Here is a 27,932-nt window from a genome sequence, read left to right on the forward strand (position 1 = left end):
ATTTCCCTGCCTGGAAACCCCACATTGTTTTGTTTGCATCTTCAAGTGTAACAATACCAATGTGAACAACAGCTCTGCCGCCGCCTGGATTCCCAAGGGCCCAATTGCAAATACATGACAACAGAGAGAGACGGCAAAACAAACAAAGGAAGGAGGTATATTCTAGATCACTAAGTCTCTGCCATGCTGTCACACTCGGTTACTTTCTGTCTTGTGTATATTTGGTTAGCCTTGAGGATAGGAAATGAACACAGGCTGGTTTGAGGAGATGAGGGGGTGTTACGATGTAGAGCTATTACCGACAGCAGCTGCTGACTCAGCTGTCTCAGGAAGCAACTGTCACCCTTCAATTCTGGACCGCAGCCAGTCAATCTGGAGAATCAATGAAGCTGTATGTGTGGTGGCTGCTGTGTGTGTCTGAGAGAGAGAGAGTGCTAAAAATGATGACACTCTGACAAGCAGGTGAAAAAATGAAGCCATTAATTTCTACAGCATCACAGGGGATTTCTCAGATTATATTCAGCTACAACTGAAAAGCAAACTCTGGAATTTTTCAAATTAAGTCATAGGTAAAGAATACATCTTTACAATTAATGTACTGGATTTAAAAAAAAAATCATGTTTAAGAAGGAAGTATTCATCAATGTATAGCTGATAGACTATCTGATAGTTCCTCCTTCTTCTTCTTTTATTTTTTTTGTTTGAATTAAAAACACGGAAAGAACTGAATTACTTAAATGTTAAAGGTTTTTCTACATTATTTTCACAGCATTTTCAGACCAGTAGTTGAAAGACAGTATTTCACATGCAGTAACCTATGAATATATGGATTTTGGTACTTCTTATTTATCTATGAGATAAATAAAGTAGCTATGATACAATTAAAATGAAGAAGTGTTTGTTCTTCAGTGATGAGCAACTGTTCACTTGATGTTACCGTATTCTTTATTTAGTGTCACACAATAATGTGTGGCTCTCTGTTAGATGGCTCCCCGAGGCCACACTGTCCTCTAATTATTTGTGGCAGGTTTATCTTTGGTCTCTGCCACCTCCTGTTTGTCTCAGCCTCTCAGACCACAGCCTGTTAAATTGATAATAAAGAAACATTTAGTCAAGTACGGGGCAGTTTAGTTTCAGAAAAGTACATTTAAATATTCATTTAAGCCCTTATACTAAAAATACAGACAGCTATGAATGATGCAAACAATATATACGGGTTTTTTTTTTTAAGTTTCTTTCGCTTTGTTGTTGCTGTTTTTAGAACGTTATGCTAAATTCTCACCAGCAGGTGTCGCCATTCTTCAATTTGTGGGAGACTTATTATCGTGTGGGAGATTAAGCAAAATCTAACCAACGGATCTGCACGTATAATGTGCAGCAGAGAAGAGCTCTGATTATTATTGTTATTTCCTTTTGTATTTTTGGTTCTTAGGCAGGCGATCTTTACATCCAATATGTACCGTGACCCAAAGCATTGTTCCAAAGTTGAAATTAAACGCCGTGTTGAGTACCCTAGCTATAAAATCGGACTCGATGAAACATGCACATAAAATAACAAATCTGAAGTTTCAACATGGAGAACACAGCTGTAACTGATTTATTTTATGTGTGTATTTACTAAATGTCAAAACGCTTTCAGAACCTCCCGAAATCCGTCATCAGGGCAGAAATCAGTAGAAACTGTTACTCTTGACAGACGTGCAAGAACCGCCGGAAGTGGGTGGTTTGTCAGCGAGCGAGAAATACGCACACACACACACACACACACACACACACACACAGAGGGAGAGATAGAAAGAGAGAGCGCGCAGTGAACTGTGAAGCGAACTGTTGGGAACTGACTGACGGAGAGGTCCATGTTGTAGGTTGCACACGTCTCTGCAGCCTCACCCCACATTTTATGAAAAAGGACAGCAACTTCAGTCGATCCACAGAGGTGAGTGTGACAGTTTAATTCGCTTGAATGTGCTTCTTTTTCTCCCCCCGAAGAGGTGAATGTCCTCGCCTTGTCCCACTGAAGGTGCCCGTTGCGAAAGAATATTGTGACAGCGCTTTGTAAACAAACTGCGAGTGCGGCAGCGCTTCTCCGTCTGCAGACGTTGTGAATCAATTTGGATGGCAGTGATATGAATTGTGCTGGAGTAGGCTACTTTTCCACATTTTATTTTATTTTTTAATTTTTGGGGCTTTATTAACGCGGATGAATCAACAGGCAGGTCCCCCTGCGCGCGCGAACATTCCCAGTAATATTTCTAAATTCGGGCTGACAGCGTCTCTGTCGAGCCAGTGAGTTTGCTGTCATCTTGACCTACTACTCAGCATATTATCTCTGCCCCCCCCCCCCCCTTTCTTTTTGATGCCTGTATATTGTTAAAGGTGTAAAGCTCTATTTATGGCAAGCAACCATTTCATCTTCGCTGCTGTAATGGCAGGCTTTGACGCGCGGTCATGGTTAGCTTTAAGTTTTGTCTATGGTCAACTATCCCTTCCAGCCTCGCATATATTACTGAGCAAAAAAAAAAAGTCTTGAGCTACCCCTCATTTCTTTAAGCTGTTGTTTTTTTTTTTGTTTTTTTTTTTAAGGAAATGGGTGAAGCAATTTCCTGAAACGTGCAAACATAAATGGAATCACAGTGCATAAGACATAAGGCAAAAAGAAAACAAAACCCCCCCAGCAAAAACAGTTCTGAGTTTGAAAGTCAATATTTGGTATGATCATCTTTATTCGTCAACACAGCCTGAACTCTCTTAAGCAGCTTTCTTTTTATTTCTTTACATAGTATTGAGGAGTAATTCTCCAAGCTTCTCGAAGACTATTCCAAAGCTTTTCTTTGAATGTTGGCTGCCTTTTTGTTCCATTCTCTTAGAAGATGATCCCACACTGCGTAAATAATGTTGATGTCCACGATCTCGGGATTCCAATCCATGACTGATAGTGTTCCACTGTGTGTGTGTGTGTGTGTGTGTGTGTTTTCTATTCAGGTATGCTTTTACTGCATTGGCAGTGTATTTGGGATCATTGTCATGTTCAAAAATGAAGCATTTTCCAGTCAGATGCAATCCAGATGGTATTGCATAGTGGATCAAAATCTGATGATGACATAATTCCCATTAATTTTGACAAGATCCCCAGCACCACTGGTTTAAATGCAGTGCCAAACCATGACTTATCCTCCACCGTGCTTTCCTGATGTCTGTGGACACTTCACACATCATCTGCTTTCAGTAATTTTTTTTACGCCTGTCATGCCTTTTATCTTGCACTTATCTGTTTTCCTCAAATTTTTTTAAGACACACTGCACACCACATAGAGATATACCAAGTTTATAGCTAATAGCTCTTTGGGAATCAACTTGTTGGTGTTGAAGAAAGAAAAAAGTGGGATTAAACTTTAGGCACTTTGCTAGTAACAAAGTACCCAAAGGTATAATTTAACTAAGTTGTTTGTTATGTGTAGATGCAACACTGGTTCATCCCTTGAGTTAGGTGCCTTTTTATGCTTGAATGATTAATAGGTCAGTGTTAAGTGGCTTAAAAAACAAAAAAAACAACAACACATTACTTTGAAAATGGTCAGATGCAAGGACTAGATTGAAAATAGGTGAAAGAGCTGCTCCGTAACATAAGTGCTCTATGCCAGCTTTGTACTAACTGCCATATTCACATAAAAATTGAGTTACAAATTTAAAAGGTGCAAGGACATTTTGAGCGTGCCTCCATAATTCATTTCAGCTCTCCCAATTGTTGCTGTCAAACAGAACATTTTGTCACTGTTTGCTTTTCCTGTTGATATTTAATTTCCCAAAAGCATGAAAGGATAGTGCTTAAAGGTCAAAACAAAGCTGCCAAAGGAATGCCTTCTGTACCAAGTCTACAGTTTGTGCGTCTTACAAACAACATTAAAATATCACTGTTTCTTTGTTGTATTTGTGTCATTTTCAAGAACTGCAGATGAGCTTAGCTGCAAAGATTATACCATCCCCTTATCTTTTGTCACTTTGTTGCTCCAGTAAGACCTCATAATATTTGCCTTCGATAAACCTGTAACATTTTTTTTCTTGACAACTGGGATGACATTGCCTTTGCTTCTTGTGGCTCGGAGTAATTGAGCCTTGTGATAATGCCACCATCCTTCTGTGATAATGTCTTCTGGAAGACGCTATGACTTCTCTTTGACTTCTCTCATCTCAATACAGCAGCAGGAGTTGGTAGCTTGTGCCTCATTTTAATTTAGAAATTGGCTCGAGGTGATTTTTTTAGAATCAGTTGGTGAAAGAGCAGCTGTTGTCATAATTGTTTAGCTCGTTTTAGCTCCTTTGCATTTGGGAAAGAACAATTTCAAAACATAACCCTAAAGGCAGGGAAGTGGAGATATGAATTGTTTATGTTTATAATTTGTGGGTGTTTTGGTATTTCATATGTTGTTGATGTTTACACCTCTCAGTGTATGACTCAAGACTATTTTCCTTGTCATTTTTAGTTTTATTATTATTATTATTATTATTATTTCTATTAATTGTAATATTTTTAGCCATTTTTCCATTTCTGCTCTTTCAGTCATGGAAAAAAATTCAATCAGTCTGCAGGAAATAGTGGTCAGTATTTTTAGCCTTTAACCCTGTTGGCAAGAACTGTGCTATGCTGCCTGCTCCCTACATTGCTCCTGTGCATTGTGCATAGGAATGGAAGTTTTTCCTAAGTTTCTTTGGACCCCTCTGTTGGTCTTCCTTGGTCTCTTGTGTTCTGGGGGCCTCTGGATGTCTGGAGTTTTGATCTCCTCCACACCTGCTTCACGCCCTGGAGGACGGGGCTGTGGCCCCCCCACACCCTCTAGCAGATTATTACATGAAGGAACCTTAAAAAAACAAAAAACAAGCGCGTCCATGCTCACAGGTGTACACACGGGTGATCACACCCACAAACTACACCCTTTTTGGCTCCTACCTCAAAGCACACTGTGTTCTGTTGATCTTATGTGCTGCACAATAATGTTTAACATTTAGTATTTACTGTCATATTCCCATATATCATTGTGATGTTGTTTATTCTATTACTCTTGTTCTCTTCTGCTTGCTTTCTTTTTTCTTTCTCAGCAGGTGATTGATATATGCATTTTTTTTTTCTCTGCCCGTTCTGTTGGTTTTTGTCTTTTGCCCTTCTCCCCCGTCCCTCTTCTCAGCTGTTTCTCTTTCCCTCTTTCTTTCTCCCCTTCTTTCCCCCAGTCAAGTCTGTCCCGTATTCAGTAAGTGAAAATAAAATAAACAATAAAAGGTGAATCAAATGGACCATTACGGCAAGGCTGGGATGGTCAGTTTGGTAAAGTAAATCCGTTGGGCATCTTTCTTTGCCTTTAGACAACAATTCTGATGGCAAAAGAGCCAAACGGGACAGGCCAAAAAAAAAAAAAAAGTTTCTTTGGAAAGGAAGACATTCAGTTGACATGGAAATATGGCATGTTGGCCAGGCATGAGTTGGCTGGTACACGCCGTCCCTGACAGGAACCCCTGATGCAAGAGGGATGGCAGCAGGGGAGACAGGAAAACTCAGTGTTTTGTCCTGTAAGCCAACTGTGCTGTGTGGTCAAAGCATCATTAAGCTTGTCTTTGCCTCTCCCTTTTTCCATCCCCACTTTCATACAAGTATAGAAAAAACATTAACGTAAGTAGTGAGGTTAGTTAGGAAGGATATCACAAAGGATTTGTTCTAAGCATTGACCTCATGAGTGGCTGGAAATGAGAATAATAGGGCAGTGGTTTTGATTTGAGTTGGTGAGTCAGAGCTGAGGTGTCAAAGATGTCAATTATACACTAATGATTGTGATAAGCGTGGAGCTTCTTGTCACTATGAACAGAGGAAGAAAGTGCGCCGAAGAATTACGTGAATGGAAAGAGGGTAAGAAGTTCATTTGCTTGTGATCCAACTGTGTGTCAATGAACGTGACCCCAGCCATTTAGTAATGTAGTAATAACAGTTACAGACAAACAGGGATGAGGGGAGATTTAGTGTGAAAGAGAAAGGGGAAACACATTCAAAGGGAAGTGATCAGGAAGCATGTGGTGACATGCTTGCTAACCACCTCCTCCTTCAGCTGGGCTAACACTAATCCATTAGTCACGTGACCATGAGCTTTTAGCCCAGTTTAGGTCAGGAGTGCTCTGATCCATCTGTCGAATGGCATTGCTGTTTGTTGGCATCCACAGCATGTACGCTATGATCCCTGCCTGCCTCACACAAGACTCATTTGATTTCCATCAGCTAATTACTTCTGCAGGATTTTATCAGCAGTTTCACAACAATTGCCCTCCCATTATCAGTTATTCTTTTGTCTTTCATTTTGCCTAACTTAAAATGACTTGTCTTTTCTTCAGTCCTTTGAATAGGTGGGGGGGGAAGAGATGATGGTCAAACCTTGTATGCACGAAGAAACACGATAAGGCTCTGGGTTATTATCTCAGTGACACATCAAGAATAGAATGACTACTCGTAAGTTTGCACTGTGCCAAAAAAGGCACTGACAAGTCGTAATAGCAAGGTACATGCATTGTTTGAATTCCAGTGAATGCAAGCATGCAGTGTAATCTGAGCATACTTCCAATTTTTTGTTTTTATTTTACATTACGTAAGACGATTTCGAACAGAATTCAATCCAGAATACACCTAACAGATTAATGGTCTGGATTAATCATTTTCTCATGTTTACACAATACTCATTTGGAGGCTAAACACACAGGAGCAAAAGGCACGTCTGGCACATAAGATTCTAAGTATCCAATTAGTTTTATGTCTCGTGATAGTATATGTTACAAGTGCTGACAAATATATTCCAACTCCCCCCAAAGTAAATTTATTAGAGTTAGCAAATGTTGCAAGTGTTCAGCAGACATATCCAGACTGTTACTTTTTCAGTAGGGAGACATACACAGCTGAGGGTTGGCAGCTTAGGAATCCGAGTGAGTAAAAAAGACTTTGACATCAGTGAGCTCTTGTAAATGGATTCTTAACTTGGAGAAAATTGTGTTTGTGGCAAAAACCGCAGGAATAACATATAGAAAAATGCAAACCCTTCTCATTGTGCTGCTGCCGTGTTAGTGTAGTTGTTTAAACATGTGAAAGCTTATTGCAATGTTGTCACTTGGTATTGATCTCCCACACTGCACAGCTTCTTTTTATGTTTTATGTATGCCTTAGGCTCTGAGTCATGCTTCATTTCTCATGCATGAATTATGTGGATGAATAACTTTAGTTGTGCCCTAAAGGACATTGTATCATATGAAGTCTTGAACGCGGAGAGAGGAATAGATGCTTTGTTTAATTATCAAAAATGTGCACTAAAAATTGTCAATATTTGTGATAAGTAGTGCAATCTTCTGTCGTTTGAATTGGTAAGAAGTGCAAAGGTATGAACATAACCAATATGAGCAAACGAGCAAATTAACAAGCGCACATAATAAAACTGATCAAGTTTTCAGTATACTTTGTCCTGACAAATGATGTACAACAGACACAGAATTATACACCAGACCTTTTCATATTCTAAAAAGTTTTTATTAAATCTCCGTTTGCAGTCTTAACTGTTTATTTTTGGCAGCAATGCTATTTCTGTTGTGGGTCGTGACCTGATACAGGTGACCTGCTGGCCTACTTCTAAGAGGAGTATAGATCATCACCCAGAGGACCACTGAAAACATATTTGTATGTATCAGCTGGTTGAATGTCTACATCAGTACTGGTGCAAAGGAAAAAGACGGTAACTGTATTGGAAATCTCTATTGGGACCAGATAATGCATTTTAATGCAGCAAAGTCTCAGGTAATGTAAAAAAAAAAAAAACCCAAACCAACAAAGAAAAGAAACTTCCTCTGTGTCAATATAAAGTCTTGCAGTAAGAATTCAATTGTTTATATCAGTATTACGTAGCATAACATTATTGTAGACTCCTTTCTCTGGTGTGATCTGTTATTAAAACTATTATTATTAGATCTGTTATTGTTCTAGTATTAAACTTGGCAAAGACACAATCCTCCTCAGCTCATGCTAGGGCTGCCCTTTTTAACATCCCAGCACATATCACTTTAATTAGGTGTCTACCCTGAAATGCATTGTAACCTGAGGCCAGGTGACCGCATCTCTTACCACAGAGGAAGCAGACAGCAGACAGGAAAGAAAGTGCCAGGTCTCGGCATGCTGTTAAACATCATTTTTCATGCCTTTTTTTGCCTCTTACAGTCACGTTTTTGTTGTTGTTGTTGTTGTGTTTTTTTTTGTTTTTTACAACGTTTACAACATCTTGAGAGCTGCTGTTAAGCATGTCATTGCCCGAATTCTGTAGCAGTTCAAGACCTAAAAGTAAACTCCACTCCACTCGCAGCTACAGTTAAGACAGATCACATAGATCAGCGTTGAAGTGACAATGGCAAGGATAATTAGGCAAACTAGGTACACTGCAGCAATCAATTATATTGAATGGCTTATATTGGCATACAGTTAGATAGCACTGGATGATACCTAACTGCTGCTGCCATCACTGCTGTGTTCAAGCCTATTACAGGCTTGCAGCAAACGAGACATATTGGAAACCCAACTGGTAGCTCACAGATAAAGTTTGTTGGGAAGGAAGAAAATGTTGGAGACAAACAGGACAATATACTCGAAGCAGAAAAAAAATTTCTGCTAGTAGATGAAATTATCTTAGCAATTGATTCTACAGTGGCAACACACAGATAGCTTGTGTATGCACATGGGAGACACAACATAAGCAATTAAATCAGTTATCATTATTCATGAGCCCCGTTTGAATGCTTTTCTGTGTCTAAGTGTGCATGTGTGTGTGCTTTGTCCAACTAGATTGAGGTCATGGATGCTTTCTAGTGTCTGGGGAAAGGGCTAACATCTGCACAAGATTACTGTAAGGAGCATTTGATTAAAAAGTGATTACAATGATAAAAAAAGAAAAAAAAATTCTCAATTATTGAGGCTTATGTTTCATTTATATTTGATTATATAGTGGATTAAAGTGCGTTGGATTAGAGTAAAACTAGGTTGAATGTTACATACCGATTTTTACAAAGACCAGATCTCTCTATTATTTAACAGTGTATATGAATTTCGCTGCCTTCTCTGATGTTTTAGCATGTTTAAACTATGTAATGTAACATGCATACACCAACAAGAGGGAGAAGTAAATGTTCTCTGTCTCTTTTCTTGCTTGTTGAGTCACTGGCACAGTATAATGCAAAGTCGGTCTAGATTTGTAGAGCTGTTATCCTGTATTGATCCTGTGGATTCATCCATGACCACAGCAGAATATCCCTAACAAGCCTTATGGATGAGCCCTGCATGACATCTCCAGCTAACTCCACCACTCCTACAGCAAAACAAATCATCATTACATAGGTACTTTCGGCGTTTTATTCAAAGAAAGGTTGTGATGTAGCACATTGCATTCTCGTAATTGCTGGATGTTAGCACAACAAAGATTCACTTCCTCTTTTCTTTTATTTTTGGGCGCTCGTGCCTGTAATATCTGTGACTTAAAGCAAATGTTTAGCGTGTTAGTTTAGTTTCCACAAAACAAACTGTTGGTATTTAGGTCAAAGAGTGTAACTACATCTATTTAAGATTACATTCATACCTTTTCCCAGGCTTGTGTAATGTTTCAATTGAATATTTGGCGAGTATTAACAGAAAAACATACGAGCTTGTAGTCTGTTCGATATAGTTGATAATTAATCAATGTTTCTGTCCGCTTTTGACCACCTGAGTTAGTCACATGGGTTAGGGGAAGATATTGCACTATGGCTAATGATGTGTGGCAATACCATCAAATCACATTTAACACTTTTTTTTTTCGTCATTCTCACATGATCTGTTATCCTTTTTCTTTGCTTTACACAAAGAAAAGCATGAGGCAGTATGTGTATAAACTTTAAAGCTATGAATTATATATTGACAAATATTCCCTTAGTTACAGGGAATGTAACTGCTGATATTCTCTTCAAAATTTGAAAGGCAACCTACCTATAGAAATGTCCTCTACATTCACTGAACGGGCATGCAGGACTATGCTGAATTTGTAATGCAGGACACCTTTGTCATTCTACATGTTTTTATTCGGTGTTTCATTTAGTGATCACAGATTGCAGATCACATTTTTCTATACTGTTCTTTTCAGTGTAGCTTATACTGAAAACTATCTTCATTCAACAAAGTTGACTAAAGTCTGATGGTCAAGTGCAATAATGGGGAATGAAGGAATTATTTTGCCCAGCGTAACAGGATTAATCATCTAGCATTTACTGCTGTGATGCTTCTGCAGGCTGGACACTACAGTTGTATTCTCGTTAGTATTAGGTGACCATGAATATAATCAGGAAGGATGCCATAGAAGGAACCAAAGACGTGCAATGAAACTTAATATGAGATTAGTTGTTGTATAGATGAGGTATGTCAAGGAGTATTTTAATTATGCATTATCAAACACAATGCAAATGTATAGAATTCACACTGAATTCAGAAAAGTGTGACCGAGTGGGAGGATATAGTTGTGGTACTCTGTATAACCTCTGTGTCCATGTTTAGCTTATCCAGATAATCCATCTGCCACTACCGTAATCACTCAGACAGCTACCATGTATACAGGATCGTAAGGTTGATGCCTTTGTTTTTCTTTTTTAATATGGGAGAGGTGAGAGCTCCATCCTGTTTTTCTGTTTCTAAAGGATGGTATTTCTATCAAGAGCAGCTCTGCCACATATAGCAGCAGGCCATTGTGATGGTAAATCCCCATATGTCCAAAAAATACTATCAAAATATAGTTATATATTCACAAGAAAAGGATGGATTTCCTCTGGGAAAACATTATGGCTCATACACTCTTTTCTCTTGCTGACAACAAACAAACACTCCCTCTATTGAGTGTGTCGTGCTTTTTGATAAGCTTAATCAAGAAGCAACATTTTATACTACTTATACAAAAATACTTATGTATTTGTGATTTTTGGTTATGTTTGAATTTAAGATTCAAGAACATTTAATTATCATTGTCCATCCATCCATCCTTCCTCTTATCCAGGAAGTACCTGGAGAGGACTCATGCAAATTCCAGGAGAACACACTAACTCCGCACAGAAAGGTCCTGGCAAGATAGTGGAGTTGAAATCAGGATCTTCTTGCTGTGCTAGCCACAGTGCCAACGTGCTGCCTAATTGCTTGCAGTGTCACTGGCGCAATATAATTTAGTAAATTGTGTAATGCATTGCACAACAAACCTGCAGGAGTTCCCAAACTAGAGATGGCACGATACCACTTTTTTATGTCCGATACCGATACCGATATCATAAATTTGGATACCGATATGAATCCGATATAGTGTTTTTTAATCAACAAAACTGTTTTTTTAAATATCTTGCTGCATTTTGTATAAGTTCATACTCAAGTTTAAAACAACAACTACACTAAAGCTATTCTGTTATACCTGTATGCAAAAAAAAAAAATTTCATAGTTCAGCAATACTGATCAATCTAATAAACTTAAACCTACACCATCCTCCCTATTCTGGTATTTTAAAGAGTACTTAGCATAAATATTAAGCAACCTAACTAATAGGGTTCCAACTCCCAGCAACAACAAAAATAAATAAATAAAAAATAGGGAACCACCCCTCACGCTCCACCTCATGATGCTTAATCGACGTAATCAACCTTAATTTGATGCAGTGTGAAAAAAAAATGCACAGAAATCAATTATTTTTCAAGAAATATTAAATAGATTCAACATCTTTCTTCAACAAAATTGCAGACTGCACAGATGGTACCTTCCCAAAGGAAAAAGTACTATAGCTTACTAGGGTATATATATTAGACTTAATAGTTACTATATACAGTAATGGACTTCTATTCATTTTGCATCAAATTAAAACTTTGGCTGTCAGATAATTATTTATTAAAAGCTAGACATTTTAAATGAGAATAAGAAAGAAAAGTATGTCTTTGTGCCCCCTTTTCCCTGTTAATGCCCTATCGGCCCCCCTGGCTAAACTTTGCTAGATCCGCCCCTGCACAGTTACCAGCGTCAACTACGTAGAAAAAGATCCTGATGTAGAAAGTAATAAATTCTAACAACAGCTGATCAAGCTTAAACGTGCTGCTGTTGTTCAGCCGCTGGTTTCCTCTTTCTGGTGCAAAGTGGGCCAAAAGCAAACTAGAGACACGGACTCGCGACAGAAAAGCCGATCAGCTGATCATTATAAGCAGTTTCATGATTGAAGTAGCAGCAGGAGAGGCAGTCGCTCCATATATCGCTTGTTAAGCTTAACGCAGGAATGCTTTACAAACATTCAGAGATGGACTTACACACTTGCTTTACTTCTCTCGGGGATAACTTTGTCGGAGATGAAATGCCGGGTTGCTAGCGAAGCTCCAAATGCTATCCAGACCACCGACAGGTCCCGCATGCCACAGCCGCTCTATCACGTGATGCATACTGCTCCCACGTGCTAACGTTCTGAGGTGAGTTACGGCGTGTTGCAAGTTTTGTGAGGTGCTTTCGTGATATTTAATGGATCGGATTACATTTTTTATTTTTCTCCGATATCCGATCCAGTAATTTAGGTCAGTATCAGACCGATACCGATACGTAATATCGGATCGGTCCATCTCTATCCCAAACACAAGGTTGCACTGGGACCAATACTTCTCATGCTATTCATACTTTCCTTAGGCAGTATTATTAAAACAAACTTCATGCACTACATTTGCTATACAGATGATCTCTGGCTATATCTACCTGAGACCAGATGTCACCAATCACTTTATTAAAGTACAGGTATGTCTCTAAGATATAAAAATCTGGATTAGCTGTAATTTTCTACGTCTAAATATGGGTAAACAGAGCTTAGTGTGCTTGACTGTCTAAATCTGAGAAATGTGGTTTCTAAACTGAATTTAAAGCCTTTCTTTAAGGGAAGGCAGTTTTCAAAAGTAGAATGGGAAGTGGAGTTTTTAAATCCCTCATGTGTAGAACTCTTACCAGTTTAAGAAAAACTAGTTCTTAAATTTCCATTTTACCTTACAGTTAGTACTAGAGCACGTGACCCTGAACCATTCCTTGTATAAGACCAGGCTGTTTGGTGACTTTCCAACCAGTCCTGGTGGATGGCTGCCTCTCCCTTATCTTAGTTCTGTCTTTTCACACTAAAAGTGTCTTTTTGTTTTTGTTTTTTTTACCCTTCCCACAGCTGTCAAGTGCTTGCTCTTAGGAAATCATTTGAATGTTGGGGTTTTCTCTGTAATACTGTAGGGTCTTGACCTCACGGCACAAAGTGCCTTGAGACCGCTATTTTTGCACCATATAAATTAAATGAAACTGAACTCAATAGAAATGATCTTCCCACTTTTTTGTTGTTTATTTTGTGGTTGGCTTACAGCCAGATTATCACCATCTTCTGGCAGCAGTATTGTAACAAGGATGGGTAAAAAGAATGCTATTTGAAGATAAAAATAGCTGCTGACCATTGTCTTCAATGAGTACTCCCTGACAAACCGTGGTCTCCCAGTAAGATAGTCCATTATCCAGGATATTAAGTCATCTCAGTCAGTTTACCTCTGAATGAAGGGTTGGATAGTTGGACAGTATAAGAGAAATCAGAGAATGTGATTCTGACAGTACCACTATCCTAAACCAGATGAGAGTAGTCCCTACAGCAGATAAAGAATAGCATCTTCTACACACACCTTCATTTGGTAAGCAAATTGATGTGGGTCTACTGAATGATGGACCTGAGGGTTTTGAAAATGTGGCTGTAGCCTTTACAGGGTTCATGATGTCAAATGTTAGTATAATCACCCAGGACCTGAAGTGGGAGCTCACCATCACCTCCGTCATAAAGAAAGCCCAGCAGAAGATGTACTTCCTGAGGCAGCTGAAGAAATTCAACCTGCCAACACGGACGATGATGCAATTCTACACTGCAATCATCGAGTCCATCCTCACCTCCTCCATCACCGTGTGGTACGCTGGAGCCACTATCAGGGACAAACAGAGACTGCAGCGTGTTGTGCGCTCTGCTGAGAAGGTGATTGGCTGCAGACTCCCATCTCTGGAGGACCTGTACACCTCCAGGACACTGGGGCGTGCAGCTCGGATCTCAGCTGACCCTTCTCACCCTGGACACAGTCTGTTTGACCTGCTCCCCTCAGGCAGGAGACTCCGGTCCACTCGCACCAGAACCTCTCGCCATAAGAACAGTTTCTTCCCCTCTGCTGTTGGACACATGAACAATAAACGTACGACTGTTCCCACCACTAACACATGACCCACGCTGTGTTCACTGCATCATTCCATGTTTGGCACTGATCACCACCTGCACTCATGTATATATCTATCTACTTAGCACTTTTAATTCTTATTCTTATTTTTTTTTTCTCATGTCTATTTAAGCGTTGTTTATGACAGTATGTTTGCACTAAGCACCGCAGCAATTTCCTAATGTTGTAAACCTGCTCAACATTTGGCAATAAAACCCTTTCTGATTCTGATTCTGAATCAGCCTGAAATCATTCATATCACTGGCATGTGACTTCTTCTGGGCTTGTATAAAGCATGGAGTCTTTGCATAGGTCAGGACTTTACCCGGTCTCAGGTTTGTGTTGAATGTATGTTGAAATCTCCCCCAGTTTGACTGCATGTGCCCTAAGCGTTCTTGAACACGCTCTGTCTGGGCTAGTAGACTTCTTGATGCAGTCTTCTCATTCCTCTTTTGTCCTGATCTGAGGTAATAATAGAAGAAAGAAGAATTTTGAGGTCCTGGGTGTGCTTCTATGTCTGGTGGGGGAGGTTAGTTGGTGAGAACTGGTGTTTCTCCAGATGGTTGGCGGAGTTGTGGGGGTGATAACAGGCCAGGTGGCATGGACAGGGCAAGCCTGTTTAAAAAACAAAACAAAACAAAAGTGGCTAAACTGGTTTGCAGCACCGTGGCTGTTCTGTGATGATTTTCATCTTTTCCAGACCTCCTTCACATTGTTCTCCTTCAAATTCTGTTTCATTTTTCTTCTGTATGATTCCTTTGTCTCTCTCAGCCTTAGGTCCACCTGTCCGTGTATCGGCTTTGTGTGGTCTCTTTTTACTAACGAGGAGCTCCTTGACACGGGAAACAAGCCTTGTTATTTAAAAAGCAGCAGTTTTATTGAAAACTAAAACATCCATACAGAAGTGGATGTAATCACTGGTATAATTTGAAACCTCCTTTGTCCTCAGTACTTTAGCATACGCTAATCAGTAGATTCAAAGCAGTTCCCTAGAGCCTTCTTTGCTCGGAAGACTGTTTTCTAAGGTGTGGTAGTGGGTTGCCTCTGCACTGGTGGCTTTAACCTGAGGTGTAGAAAGACCAGGTTTTGAACTGATTTTCCTAGTGGGGCCAGGGAGTGATTCTGTTTTCATTCATCACATTAGCATACAAGAGATGTCTTGTTCTGTTGTTCCTGGTGGGGCTATTCACAGGTGGGTAAAAGGCAAACCAGGCTGAGTATTGTCTCACACAGTCTCTGCAAACGCCCATGAAGGAATGTAAACGCCAACACCAATAACAATAGCGTGCAAGATCTCCATCAACATGACATATGGTCAGAGACTTACAAGCAACAGTTTGATATCGCAACGGCAGATCTTGTTTACAGTCACATACCCTGGGTTGCACCACCTGTTGTTGATAAAAAAACGTGCGAGAACCCTGCCTTTGCACTTTTCACTTAGCTTTGGGTTTCTGTTTTCTCTCCCAACAGATCAGCATTAGCTGAATTTTGGTGAAGCCCATTAAGCTACACTGTAGCTCTTTGGATTCCTCACTTGGGCTGCCAGCTTGTCAGGTTTATTAACTAATGAGTTTACATTCCTCATGACATCTGAATGAATGGAAGCTGCTATCTCCACTGCTCAGCAGTATCATAGCCTTGAGCTCTGCTGCCTTAAAAGAGTCTCTTAATTCCTGTGGTATGGATTAAAGAGCTTGTGGTATGTCCTATTTTCAGCGAGCAGCTCGTCTTTGGTATAAACAGTAATATTGCTACTGATTCAAAGTTGTTATATCGATAGCAAGAAATGTATATCAAAGTTGTAGCTAGAGAGTATCAAATAAAAGCTTTTTTTTAAAAAGTAAGAAAATATATGAAACATTCAGAGCTACTGGAAAAGCTGCTACTTGTGTGGGCACCACAGAGCAAAAGTTGCACCATTGAAATGTATTGACTGAAGCACTGAATCACAACTTCACTTTGATGGGAAATGTTCTCCGTTTCTGGTTTGCGTCACAATTTTGAAAGTTTCCATTTTTAAATTTTCACGACCATTCAGAGAGCAGTTTGCCAGTGTTTGCCAATCAGAGAGTTTAAACGTTTTAAATTCAAAATCCTGCACTGTAGATTGCACCTTTTTAGGTTTCAAAATCTGTTCTCTTTCATAAAATGGTGCTAGTGCTGTTGTTTCTGTGGGGGCAGAGCTCTCTGTGGGGTAAAGGTGGAGTTGACCTTTACTGAAAGCAATGAGCTTGCCATCAAGGGAGGGGAGACACGGTAAGGGAAGCAACTGTGTGTGGGGGTGTGTGTGGGGTCAGGGCCGGGCAGAGGTCTGGTGAGTGAGTTAAGATACTGTGTGTGAGAAAGTGCAGCTATCTGACCTCTGACACATGAGGAGCTGGAAAGATCAAAGGTAGAGCTCTTTAAAGTTACGTGCATTGGTGTTTACAGATGCACTGATATAGAGGAAAACGAGAGTGAAAGAGAGGAGGATTTACCTTCGAGCACCAGTAAAGCTGTTCTGGATATAGAGCAACAGTGAAATCTAAATAAGGAATTCAGTAAAAACCCTATTCTGAGAAATGAATTCTCAAGGATGTTTTCATAGATGCTGGCTGGATTGTCGTTGGACTAGTTCGAAGATGTTGCAACAATACATAACCCATATTTGCCTACCACCCTCCCCCTGCCACACACAAATACAGCGTGTATGCACACAAACCCTCTGCTTGAGTCTTGCAACATGATGTGCCTCTGAGATTGCGTAGAGGTCACAAAGTCCCTTATCATACCTGTTTTTTCCTAGTGTATCTTGAGTGATTCTTGAGTGATTTGATTTCATTTGAATTACTTCATAAACGTGGATGAAGCAGGAAATGAACAAGAACAGAAACTCTTGTGTTTAAAAATAAAAGACAAATGCTGTAGCGTTAGGATGTTTAAATACAGATGAATTTGGTGTGATTTGAATTTCTCAGGTAATTTTGTTATAGTTATAGAGGCTAACTAATGTGATTACTTCCCCGTGATAGACTGTATTAAACCAATTTAGCTGCCTATTTTTTATTTGTTTTTTTCTTGCTGATGAAAAGCATTGATTGAACAACCTTAATCTGATCATTTTCCTCATGGATGCAAACTCATGCAGTGCATAGTCGACTCCTAACAGCTCCCCACACAACAGGAAGCCTATGTTCATGCCAATGAGGGTTATGAAGCAAGGCCCCCCACCATACGTCTTTCTACAGGGAAATTACTTGGTTACTCATAGTCAGTCAGGTTGGGCTAGAGAGAAGTGTTATTTATTCAATTAGACGGAACAGAAATAGCCTGCATGATAAACTGCATGAATGAAATTAGGAAGGAGCTGCCTTATCAACATAGGAAAGAATGGACAGGCAAACAATGGAAACATCAGTGTCATTGGAAATGCAGTGTTGTGTTTGGTCAAATGTCAGATCAATAAGGTTCTATATTTCATCTTTACAGATAGCAATGGCAGAGTGCATAGCTTATGTTTGCAGTTTCTTTTGAGCTGTGATGTGTTTTGTTTTGTTTTTTTAATTTTCTTTTTTTTTTTTTGGTTGTGTTTTATCCTGTTAATTCACTTAGAAAACTGTCACCACAAGGATGCGAATGAGAGCATCGTTCTTAACTCAAACTGAGAAACGGGAATGTCAGTTTCACAACAAACAAGCTAAGAAGTAAACAAGATGAATGTATGTATGTTCATGTATGTATGCATATGTAAGTATATAAGTGGGTATTTACATTAGAAATCCTCAGTTCAGCCATTTGAGATGAATACTGTCAGTTTATCCAATAACGATAAAATAGAGTTTTCTATTTTGTGAGATTTAACTCACTAGGTTTCATTTCCTTTGCTCTCTTACAATCAAATAGCTTCTGAACATCTATTCTCATCCTCTGGTAAGTCTGGGGGGTTTACAGATACAGTCATCTGAGGTCTTATTGCAGCTATTCAGGGGCCAAACAGCCCTTTTTGTGGGGAATCTGCACCACCCGGTCCCATTTAGAGACATAGTAGGCCTTTACGATGTTTGTCCACTTGTCAGTTTTATTTAACATGCTATGTGGGAAGACAATAAGAATGGTGCCAGAGGGGGTCAGTTGGCTGATGGGTGCACAGGGGAAGCCTGATAAGCAGGATCAAAGTGTGGGAGATATTTGTACCCTGTTATGTAGGAAAGCAAAAGAAGCACCAGAAGTTTTTCTGCATTTTTTTTAAGCATGTTTTCTATATGGCATCTATATCTGTGCTGCTGATGACAAACATGATTTTAAATGATGAGTATATTACCGTTTTACGACAAATGGAAGCTTTTTGTAAAAAACTCATTTGGACTACCCTGCGTGACTAACCAGTGTAACTATAATGTTATCCTTTGTCAATGACATTTTTTTAACCTATCATTATTTTTTATTGATATATTCTTTATTTGCCTTTCAAATTCATTTATTTTTACTGTATTTTTGTAGACGTCAGCTGAACTGAATTTTAAGCATTTCTCTATGTATGGCCAGGTACCAATTTGGCTTAGGTTTCTCTCCAGTGTCCCTGTTAGCAGATCTGGAAAATGAGTCGTGACAAGGCCTCCCCTGACAGGTCCTCCATACGAAGAATAGTTTCAGTGCCAATGTGCCGCTCTGCTACACTAGCTGAAATAAATAATTGGAGTCTAATTAGAGATTTACAGTTGAACAGTATTAATTTTCAGGAATTCTGTTTTGTCTTGGGCAAATAACTATCTGGAACAACTGTCAGAAGTAAAAAACAAAGATAAAATCTTTAATAAAAGTGTTATCTTGGAAAATGTATAGACCGCAAGATTAATTGCGACATGTCTATGAGACAGAATGCACTTTATTGTCAATTCATGCAATGGCAATGACACAGCAGCTGAGATTTAAAAACCACCATGTTGCCAAAAGCAGATTAAAGTTCCCACTGAATGTGCTTGATAAAGAACTCGAAGGGATGGGACATTATGACAAATACCCTAAATGCCCTCAGCTAACATACGGACCAGTAGGGCTGCACGATTTTGCATAAAATGAGAATCACGATTTTTTTTTTGCTTAGAATTGAGATCACGATTCTCTCACGATTTTCTTTTCCAGTATAAATATTTATTGCACTTATTAACTGCACATCAACTTCGTAACAGTTGAGACTGAACATAAAAACAATAAATAAACATAAAAATAACAAATGTCTCACATTTTGCACAGTGTTGATGGGAGCCATATCTTTGGTCAGGTGATAAGTAATAGCCTCCGTAATTTCTTTGTGCCTGCGGGAGTTCGACGGGTATAGGGAAGCGCTGTATAAGGTTGCCGTTATTGATGTTTGGGTGGTTGACCGCGACGGATTTTATCCAGTCACTTTCTCGTCATCCTCGACGTGCTCTCCGTTGTTTTTTACCTGCCAATTTTAGCAGCCAGCTTCTGTATCACGTGGTATAAGGCTCCGCCCTTGTCATTTGTTGAGCAGGAAGAGTGAGCGCTTGTTTTCATGCAGATTACGTCCCGGATCAAAATGCGGTACAATCGTCGTCGTCTTTTTTTAAAAAAATTTTTTTAAATCGTTGTCATTTGGAAATGAGATCGCACATAAGTATGAATTGAGATCGTGATTTTCTAACGATTAATCGTGCAGCTCTACGGACCAGTGATCTTATTTATCTGGATCTGTTGCATGTCTGGCCCATTGCTACGGGCCATTCAATCCCTATACAACCGTTGCAAGAGCTTGGTTCGCATTGCCGGCAATAAGTCGGACTCGTTCCCGGTGGGTGATGGGCTCCGCCAAGGCTGCCCTTTGTCTCCGGTTCTGTTCATAATTTTTATGGACAGGATTTCTAGGCGCAGCCAAGTGGCGGAGGGCTTTCGCTTTGGTGGCCTCAGAATCTCATCTCTGATTTTTGCGGATGATGTGGTTCTGTTGGCTTCATCGGGTGAGGGCCTCCAGCTCGCACTGGAGCGGTTCGCAGCCGAGTGTAACGCAGCGGGAATGAGGATCAGCACCTCCAAATCTGAGGCCATGGTTCTTAGCCGGAAAAGGGTGGAGTGCCCACTCCGGGTCGGGGATGAGTTCCTGCCCCAAGTGGAGGAGTTCAAGTATCTCGGGGTCTTGTTCGCGAGTGATGGGAGAAGGGAGCTGGAGATCGACAGACGGATTGGGGCTGCGGCTGCAGTAATGCGGACGCTGCACCGGTCAGTCATGGTGAAGAGGGAGCTGAGTGTAAAAGCGAAGCTCTCAATTTACCGGTCGATCTACGTCCCTACCCTCACCTATGGCCACGAGCTGTGGGTAGTGACCGAAAGAACGAGATCGCGGATACAAGCGGCGGAAATGAGCTTCCTCCGAAGGGTGGCTGGCCTCTCCCTTAGAGATAGGGTGAGAAGTTCGGCCATCCGGGAGGGGCTTAGAGTAGAGCAGCTGCTGCTCCACATCGAAAGGAGCCAGCTGAGGTGGTTCGGGCATCTGGCAAGGATGCCCCCTGGGCGCCTCCTGGGCGAGGTGTTCCAGGCATGTCCCACCGGGAGGAGGCCCCGGGGCAGACCCAGGACACGCTGGAGAGATTATATCTCTCGGCTGGCCTGGGAACGCCTTGGTATTCCCCCGGACAAGCTGGAGGAGGTGGCTGGGGAGAGGGAGGTCTGGACCTCTTTGCTTAGGCTGCTACCCCCGCGACCCGACCTCGGATAAGCGGATGAAGATGGATGGATGGATGGATGTTGCATGTTCATTGTGTCCAATTCATGCTGTATGTAGGTTAAGCTTCGTGCTAGGTGATTATTTGGGAAAGGGGTTTTCTCCAGTTGGCAGAAAACCTCTTGTTCTCTGCATGCTGTCAACCGTAGCTTGCTATTTGTATTGAAGTGCTTTTCTGTTGGTAACAATGGCTAACAAAAGAGTGTTAGTCAATAGCCCACTCTTTAATCAACAGTGGTGAGCTCACAGGAAATGAATTTGAAGCAAACATGTTAAGGTTATAGTCTTCAGGGTTACTGTGTCCAACAGCAGGATGTTAAATCAATCAGTGATACATGGACAATATTTGGATGATCTGATGTTTGAATTCAAATTAAATTTACTATGACAACTTGGAAGAACGGCTTATGTTTTTCTTTATCTGGTTTCCAAATGTTGCACATTATCCAATGGCAGCCTAGTGTGTTCCATTAAAAGTTTTAAAAAATGTTTCCATGAAGCACAACATCCTTCAAGGAACCCATATTAGTTCACAAATCTTGCCAGACCAGAGTGAGCAAAATACAATTTGTGGGCTGGCTTAGCAAAGCTAATGCATCCTGCTGATAAGTGTTGCTTATCGGAAGAGAATCATGGTAGTTTGTATGTTTGCGAACCCAAGACGTAGCCTGTCATAGTCTAGATCGTAATCATGTTTTGTTTTCTGTCTCTTTTGTGATTTAAAAACTCTGGAGAGAGATTTTAAAATACTTTAGTTAGACCTTGGTCTCAGGTCTCATACTTGAGAATTTGCTGCTTTGTGATCTACTTAATTGTAAACAGATGTTTCTTTTTTCTTTTTTTAGAAAAACATGATGTTTTCATCTTGGACACTTGGACACTTATCATTTTTGTCATTTTTATTCTAAACATGTGATTCTTTCATTCCTTTCCATTTTATTTAATTCATTTACTTATTTGGTATGTGGTTGGGAGAAGAGAGTAATAACAATACCTAAGTAGGTTATTATTGTATAGTTAGTCTTAAACCTAGAAGAAAATTCCTCAGTGAGTTTATTAAAATGGACCCATTTTGCTACTGTTACTATTATAAACACTCATTACACTGAAAAATGTGACATTACCAATTATTTCTGTAATGCAATGGATGCTAGAAATGCACTCTTTTATTCCTACTACAATGATTATCTTAATGATTAATATTAGATATTTTATTTTTCCATTTTGGACTTCTTATTTCTCAAACCTTTTTTAGATAATATGGCTAAAATCACAGGCTTGCATAAAGTTGTGTGGTGTTTCTGTAATCAGGTCTCATTCAGTCACTATAGTTCATCCCAACACCCCCTACATCTAGGCATGGGTTGTGGCTGCTGATTGGCTCTGAATGTAAAGGGCGACAGTTTGAGTCTATGACCGGTGTCTGTTTTTCTAAGTCAACTGCCACTACCCTGCTCTGATGTCTCGTTACAGCAGGCTGCTGGACAGTGACAACTGACTAGCTGGTTGCCCCTGCTGTGTGGCTCTGCTCAGTGATTTTCTGCTGCTTGGTACTGCACCAAAAGTGGCTCCACTCCAACAAACTGGCATTCCTACTTCCCCTTGCAAAAGTGTGAGGCTGTGTCCACATTTAACTCTCCCTCTGGGCTTGATATTATATAATGTAATCCACTGGTGCTTTGTAGCTGAGACCCAAATGCATCAGTGCACCCATATGTGCTGACATAAACACCCACATTCACTCTGTGTGAATATTGACATGTAGCATAGGCCACATTCATCATTCAGAAGAGGAAAAATTGGATCGTCACTGTAGTGGGCAAAGTAGTGACAGATAAGACAAATACAGAAGTAACAGCTTTTAATAAACTAAAGAAGTCACTTCTCTATTTTATTCTATGCATTGCATTGTTCTGTTATTTGCTTTTCACACTTTGAAATACTTGGATAACAACAAGATTTGTAACTTGTTGTTTTCTCACTAGATGCATAGATATATTACTGTCAATTTATCTTATGTTCACATAGAATATGAATTATGTCTTATCTCTAAGCTCCCACTTTGTCACTGCCCATAAGGAAACATTGGCCTCAGCTCAGCAGCGGGTGGGGATCAGTGACAGTGTCTGCAAGGATGGAGGTGGGGCTTTTAAAACGCTCACAGCATATGCAAGCAACAACATAACTGTCAAGTTATGTGAGCAGAGCACTGACAGCTGATGTTCAAAACCGCCACTGAAAGGGAAGAATTAGTGTGTCTGTAGTCATTTTTAGCAAGTGTGGAAGTTGCCTAAACTCTTACAGTTCTTTGAAGAACATACAACTGTTGTTTTCAGTACAAGACATTTGTATTTACTAATGAAAATATGTAAATGTAACATTGTTATCTACTGTCTTGACAGGGTTTTGTGTTGGCTGTGCTGAATTCTGTGCAGAAAGGATTGGAAGCTACCCCATCTGTTTAAATATTTCCTGTATCTTTTCCTACATCGTAAAATAAAATGCACACAAACAAGCACATACCGTTGTTTCACATGTGCATGCTGAGCGGTTATATACACAAAGGAAAAAAGCAAATGCTCCAACAAATCCTATACTGAGTTGATGTAGAGAGACCGGAACTGCATTCATTCTTGTTATGAAAGGGAGTATTCCACGTGACCAGCTTTCATTGTGAATATTTTTGTGCTTTGTGACACTTTATTCTGTCAGAGCTCAGCTTTGCACCCAATTGACAAGATGAAGCTTATCTTGCACTCGAACAAAAGAGAGATTCAGTCTCTCACTTGAAGCTATTACAAAGCTATTTCCTTTTCACACAGGTTTCAACCTTGTCACCTCAGATACCTGGACTTGATCTTAGATGCCTTTTCACATGGTTGGAAAGTGTGAGGCTGCAGAACAAAGTAGAACGTTAGCTGGTCAAACTCTGGAAGGATTATAGGGCAAAGGCTTTTGAGCCGGTTGAGCACGGTGAGGTCGCGCTGCTAGGGAATCAGCACTTACAGCTGCAAATTTTTTGCAAGGAGCATTCATCGTCTCCCACTGAAGTGCTGGATGACGCTGTGTATGTTTTGTTGCAATTTTGTTTTTCAGATTAATTCTAAAATTACTCAGCCGCTAATAAGTGTCAACATATTTCCTTGATGATTTCTTTATATATACCTTTGTAAATTATAAACATATTTTGAGGTAAAGTGTACTTGCTGTGTGCTCGAAAAGCTGCTTTGTTTGAACTAATGATCAAAATAACTTGAAAAGATATTGCAGCTTCTGTAGCAGGTCATTTACATTAAATAGTCTCTTGCTTTTGCAAGGTAGCAAAAGGCCTCAAAGGCTGCATGTAAAGTAAGCCTTCTCTGCTGTCGAAACACGGCTCACAAGAGACGCGTCTGCGAAAAGCTCCATAAAGAAAGTATCTTTGACTTGCTAAATCTAGTAGAGTCTGTTCCCAAACCCTAAGTACCATTTGCTTGTTAGTTTGGGGCAGGTCAATGACACACAGCGTTATTTTAGAGGCATGACAGCGCAGTCCAGCAGGATCGGTTGGCTGTGGTGTACTATGTCTCCCCGATTCATTTCACTTCACACTGACTATTGCTTCATCAATCAGACTGCAGGCTGCACAGCTTATGTCAGTAATGCAGAAGTAACAGATTGCTAAGGTCTGGATTTTAATCAGAAAAGAAAGGTAGGTACCAAGCACAGACGCTGCAGTGGGTCTCCTGTAACTGAGACCATTGGAAATATATATACTGTGCCATTTTCCAGTTTAAGCTGAGCGAGCACCTTCACTCCCATGCCAGTTATTTTCCGATCCCCTTATGTAGACCAGATTTTTCCCTATGTTTGTTTGGTGATAAATATTGTCCCTATAAGGATCATTTTTTGCTGATAAAGAAATAAACATGCTAAAATGGGGGACAGGAAATAGCTGTACCACAGCGTTCACATATATTAAGATAATTCATGTAATACATCACCAAAAAATAATATTTTCACAGTTAAATTTTATTTTAGTGGCTCTATATTGTAGTGGTTTACAGATTGCCCTGGTTCGATCCTCCCTGGTTCATCTGGTATAAAAATCGACAAAACCAAATCAAACATGTGGAGCTCTGTGCTGCAGTGACCCCTTGTGAATAAGGCAGCGGTTGAAAGTAGTTGTCACTAATCATTATTTGGTTATAGCACTGAGGCGTCTTTTTATTACGTATACTCTTTATTTATACATGCTCATGCTACAGTATTGTTTGGTCTGGGATTTTGGTCCATTGTTAGGTGGTTGCTAAGCAACGTGATAAAGTCATAATTTATCGTGGCTAAAAAAAGGTTTGGATTTAAATGACATGTTATTGCAGCAAAATTAAAGTGTTACACTGCTTTTCTAAGCTGCTATAGGTTAATAAATGCTACAAATAGGTCATGTTAATGCTTTGGTTGGCAGTTGTTAGGCAACATGCTGATGTCATAATATCTGATATTGACAAGATCTTTCAGACCTTTAGATGTACCTATGTGGCTGTTTTGGTGCTCAACTTGACCGTGGTTACAGGCAAACAAGCAGAAATTTCATGTGTTTTAGCAAGATTTCCTACTGGAAAGTTGACTTCTGCCATTAATCACGTTTCAGTAAATGCACTATGATTTTCTCAGCACCTTTAGCGTCACACCATTATCCTTTACTAATGGCTGTTTTATTTTAGATTTCTTTTCTTTCAAATGCACATTCATGCACTGAACAAGAACAGAGAATTCTCTGAGGGAATTTCTGTGTCGCTACAGAATGAGAAAATTCCTAGACAAAAACAGGAAGGTGATCGATGCAGACATCAAACTTGTCTGTACCTTATCTCTACCTTTCTGAATCCCACAATGCCAGCTGTCTGCAGACAAGCAAACCATTGTACTCCTCTTTCTAACAAGCAGTCTTTCTAAAAACATGTCTGTAGCACTTTTCATAAGAGCAAACCTCTACTGCAAGCCTCTTCATCATACCAAGACATGCGGTCTTATATCTAGTTGTAAAGCATTATTGCTTTGCTTTTGAGCAAGATATATACTATGCAACAGAAAATCCCATTATAGCTTTAGGATTGGATTAAAAATCTTTTTCTTACTGGAGAGGATTTCTGAAAATCTATGTCATTATTTCCATGTATCATGTCTGTCCCAAGGCAGCCCATCCTTAACAAAGGTCAACTATTGAAAGTTTATCTTCAAACAAGATAACATCTTCAAAGTTCTGGGGCACGTTGTTATCTCAGACCACCAGCATGTTTTCTTTGATCTGACTCCCTGTGGGTCTCCCCATATGGGGGTGGGGGGAATGACAGTTTTCACTTTTCATTTCTGCCTCAGCAGATGACCTTCTAGTTACTTAAAATAGTGAGCCCTTGTCTGCTTTAAGGACGAGCATCATTGGGGGGATTTTCCTAAAGCTTTGAAAATTGTAGTCATGTGCAGTCATGTATGTGGAGAAATGTGTTTCATCCCTTATTACTTAGAACTGAGATGTTTGAACTGTAAGCCATGAAAAAAAAATCGCATTGTAAGTAGTCAATAGGAGTAAATACAAGTATAATCTAGTGATTTTCAGCATAGTTTTAATGTTTTTTTTCCCAGTTTGCCAAAATGTCAAAGAACAAAGGCCTCATAAAGCAGGGCTGAGGTGGGCTCAAACTGCCAGACTTTGAAGAAGCAAATGATTTCTGGTTGCTTGATCCTGTTTGCAGAGTGTTGACAACATCTACACAATACACCCTGCAGGGCATTGATCACCTGTGTGAAATGGCTATATGATGCCTGTCAGAGATTATCTTCTCTTTTTCGTTGTAGCGGCTCATCATCACAGCGGCATCCCGAGGCCTCCAGTTCAGCACCACGGGCAACTTGCTACCTGGGGGCTTTTGCAAGCTTCTCTTTTATCTCTACGCAATTACGTTTGATCTCATAGATTAAAATATGTCTGGGCGTGTCTGTGTTCTTTAGATTGTAATAGAAAAGAAAATATTTCCGCTCAGTACGAAAGTGTGTATTTTAAGATTTGCGTCATGAGACTGACGCTTCACAGTCAACAAATGCGTAAAAATTGTTGATGATCGGGTTTTGTGTAGAGCTTCAGTGCAAATTTTAGTTTGTGTTTTGGCATTTGCAATGTTACTAATGGGATTTTTTTATGTTTCAAATTCTGAGCATTATAATTAGGGTATGCTGCATGTAGCCTGAATTCCTTCTTTATCAATATTTTAATATAGTCCAAAGATTATGCTGCAGCTGCAGACAGCTGTTGTGGCTCTTTAAATGCACATTTTTTATTTTCTATATTATCATTTTTCCAAACCACAGCATCCTTTATTTCTCTTGGTTTTTCTGTCCATCTGCTGTGCAGACTTGTACACATCATCTTCTAACTTGCCCCGAGTAGTTGATGTTTGTGCTAATCTTCAATATACATGCTTTCAGATTATCTTTTCTACATGACTGTGAAACGGTCAGTGGACCACAGTTTTCTTTGTCTGATTAGTCAATTCTGTGCCATTAAAATGTTTTACTTAAATTCTAAAATTCTCTCAATTAACCTCTTATAATTCTTAAATTTGAGACCATTCAGTGTCTGTGTGAATTCCGAGGTAGTGCTGTGTGTTCCAAAGCAGTTCCTGACAACTTTGTTTTTGTGTTGCTTCTGCGAAGGAGTGACAACAGATTATTGGCTAAGAGTGGAGAAAATCAAGACCATGATAACTTAATTAGCTTAGAGACTTTACAAGCTTACAAATACACACAGATGAACTCTTATGAGCTTATTCTGCTGGACGTTTTGAATAGTTGCTAGTAGGGCGTTAGGTTATTTTGGCCTTCATGCCAGTGAGGGTGGCAGACACGCTCAGCTCTGGTCTTGTCGCA

The 27,932-nt window shown here is 39.8% G+C and overlaps 1 protein-coding gene across 3 annotated transcripts in view; it reads left to right on the plus strand.

Moving 5' to 3' along the window:
* The first annotated feature begins 1,783 nt into the window (after positions 1-1,783).
* Positions 1,784-27,932, plus strand: part of stat5a (signal transducer and activator of transcription 5a) — a 54,479-nt gene continuing 28,330 nt past the window's right edge. For all 3 annotated transcript variants that reach the window (XM_014408089.4, XM_014408090.4, XM_076883353.1), the window contains exon 1: positions 1,784-1,936. The gene's annotated coding sequence lies outside the window, so the exon portion shown is untranslated. The remainder of the gene's footprint in view (positions 1,937-27,932) is intronic.

Source organism: Maylandia zebra, linkage group LG4 (assembly GCF_041146795.1).
Source record: "Maylandia zebra isolate NMK-2024a linkage group LG4, Mzebra_GT3a, whole genome shotgun sequence".
Taxonomy (NCBI): domain Eukaryota; kingdom Metazoa; phylum Chordata; class Actinopteri; order Cichliformes; family Cichlidae; genus Maylandia; species Maylandia zebra.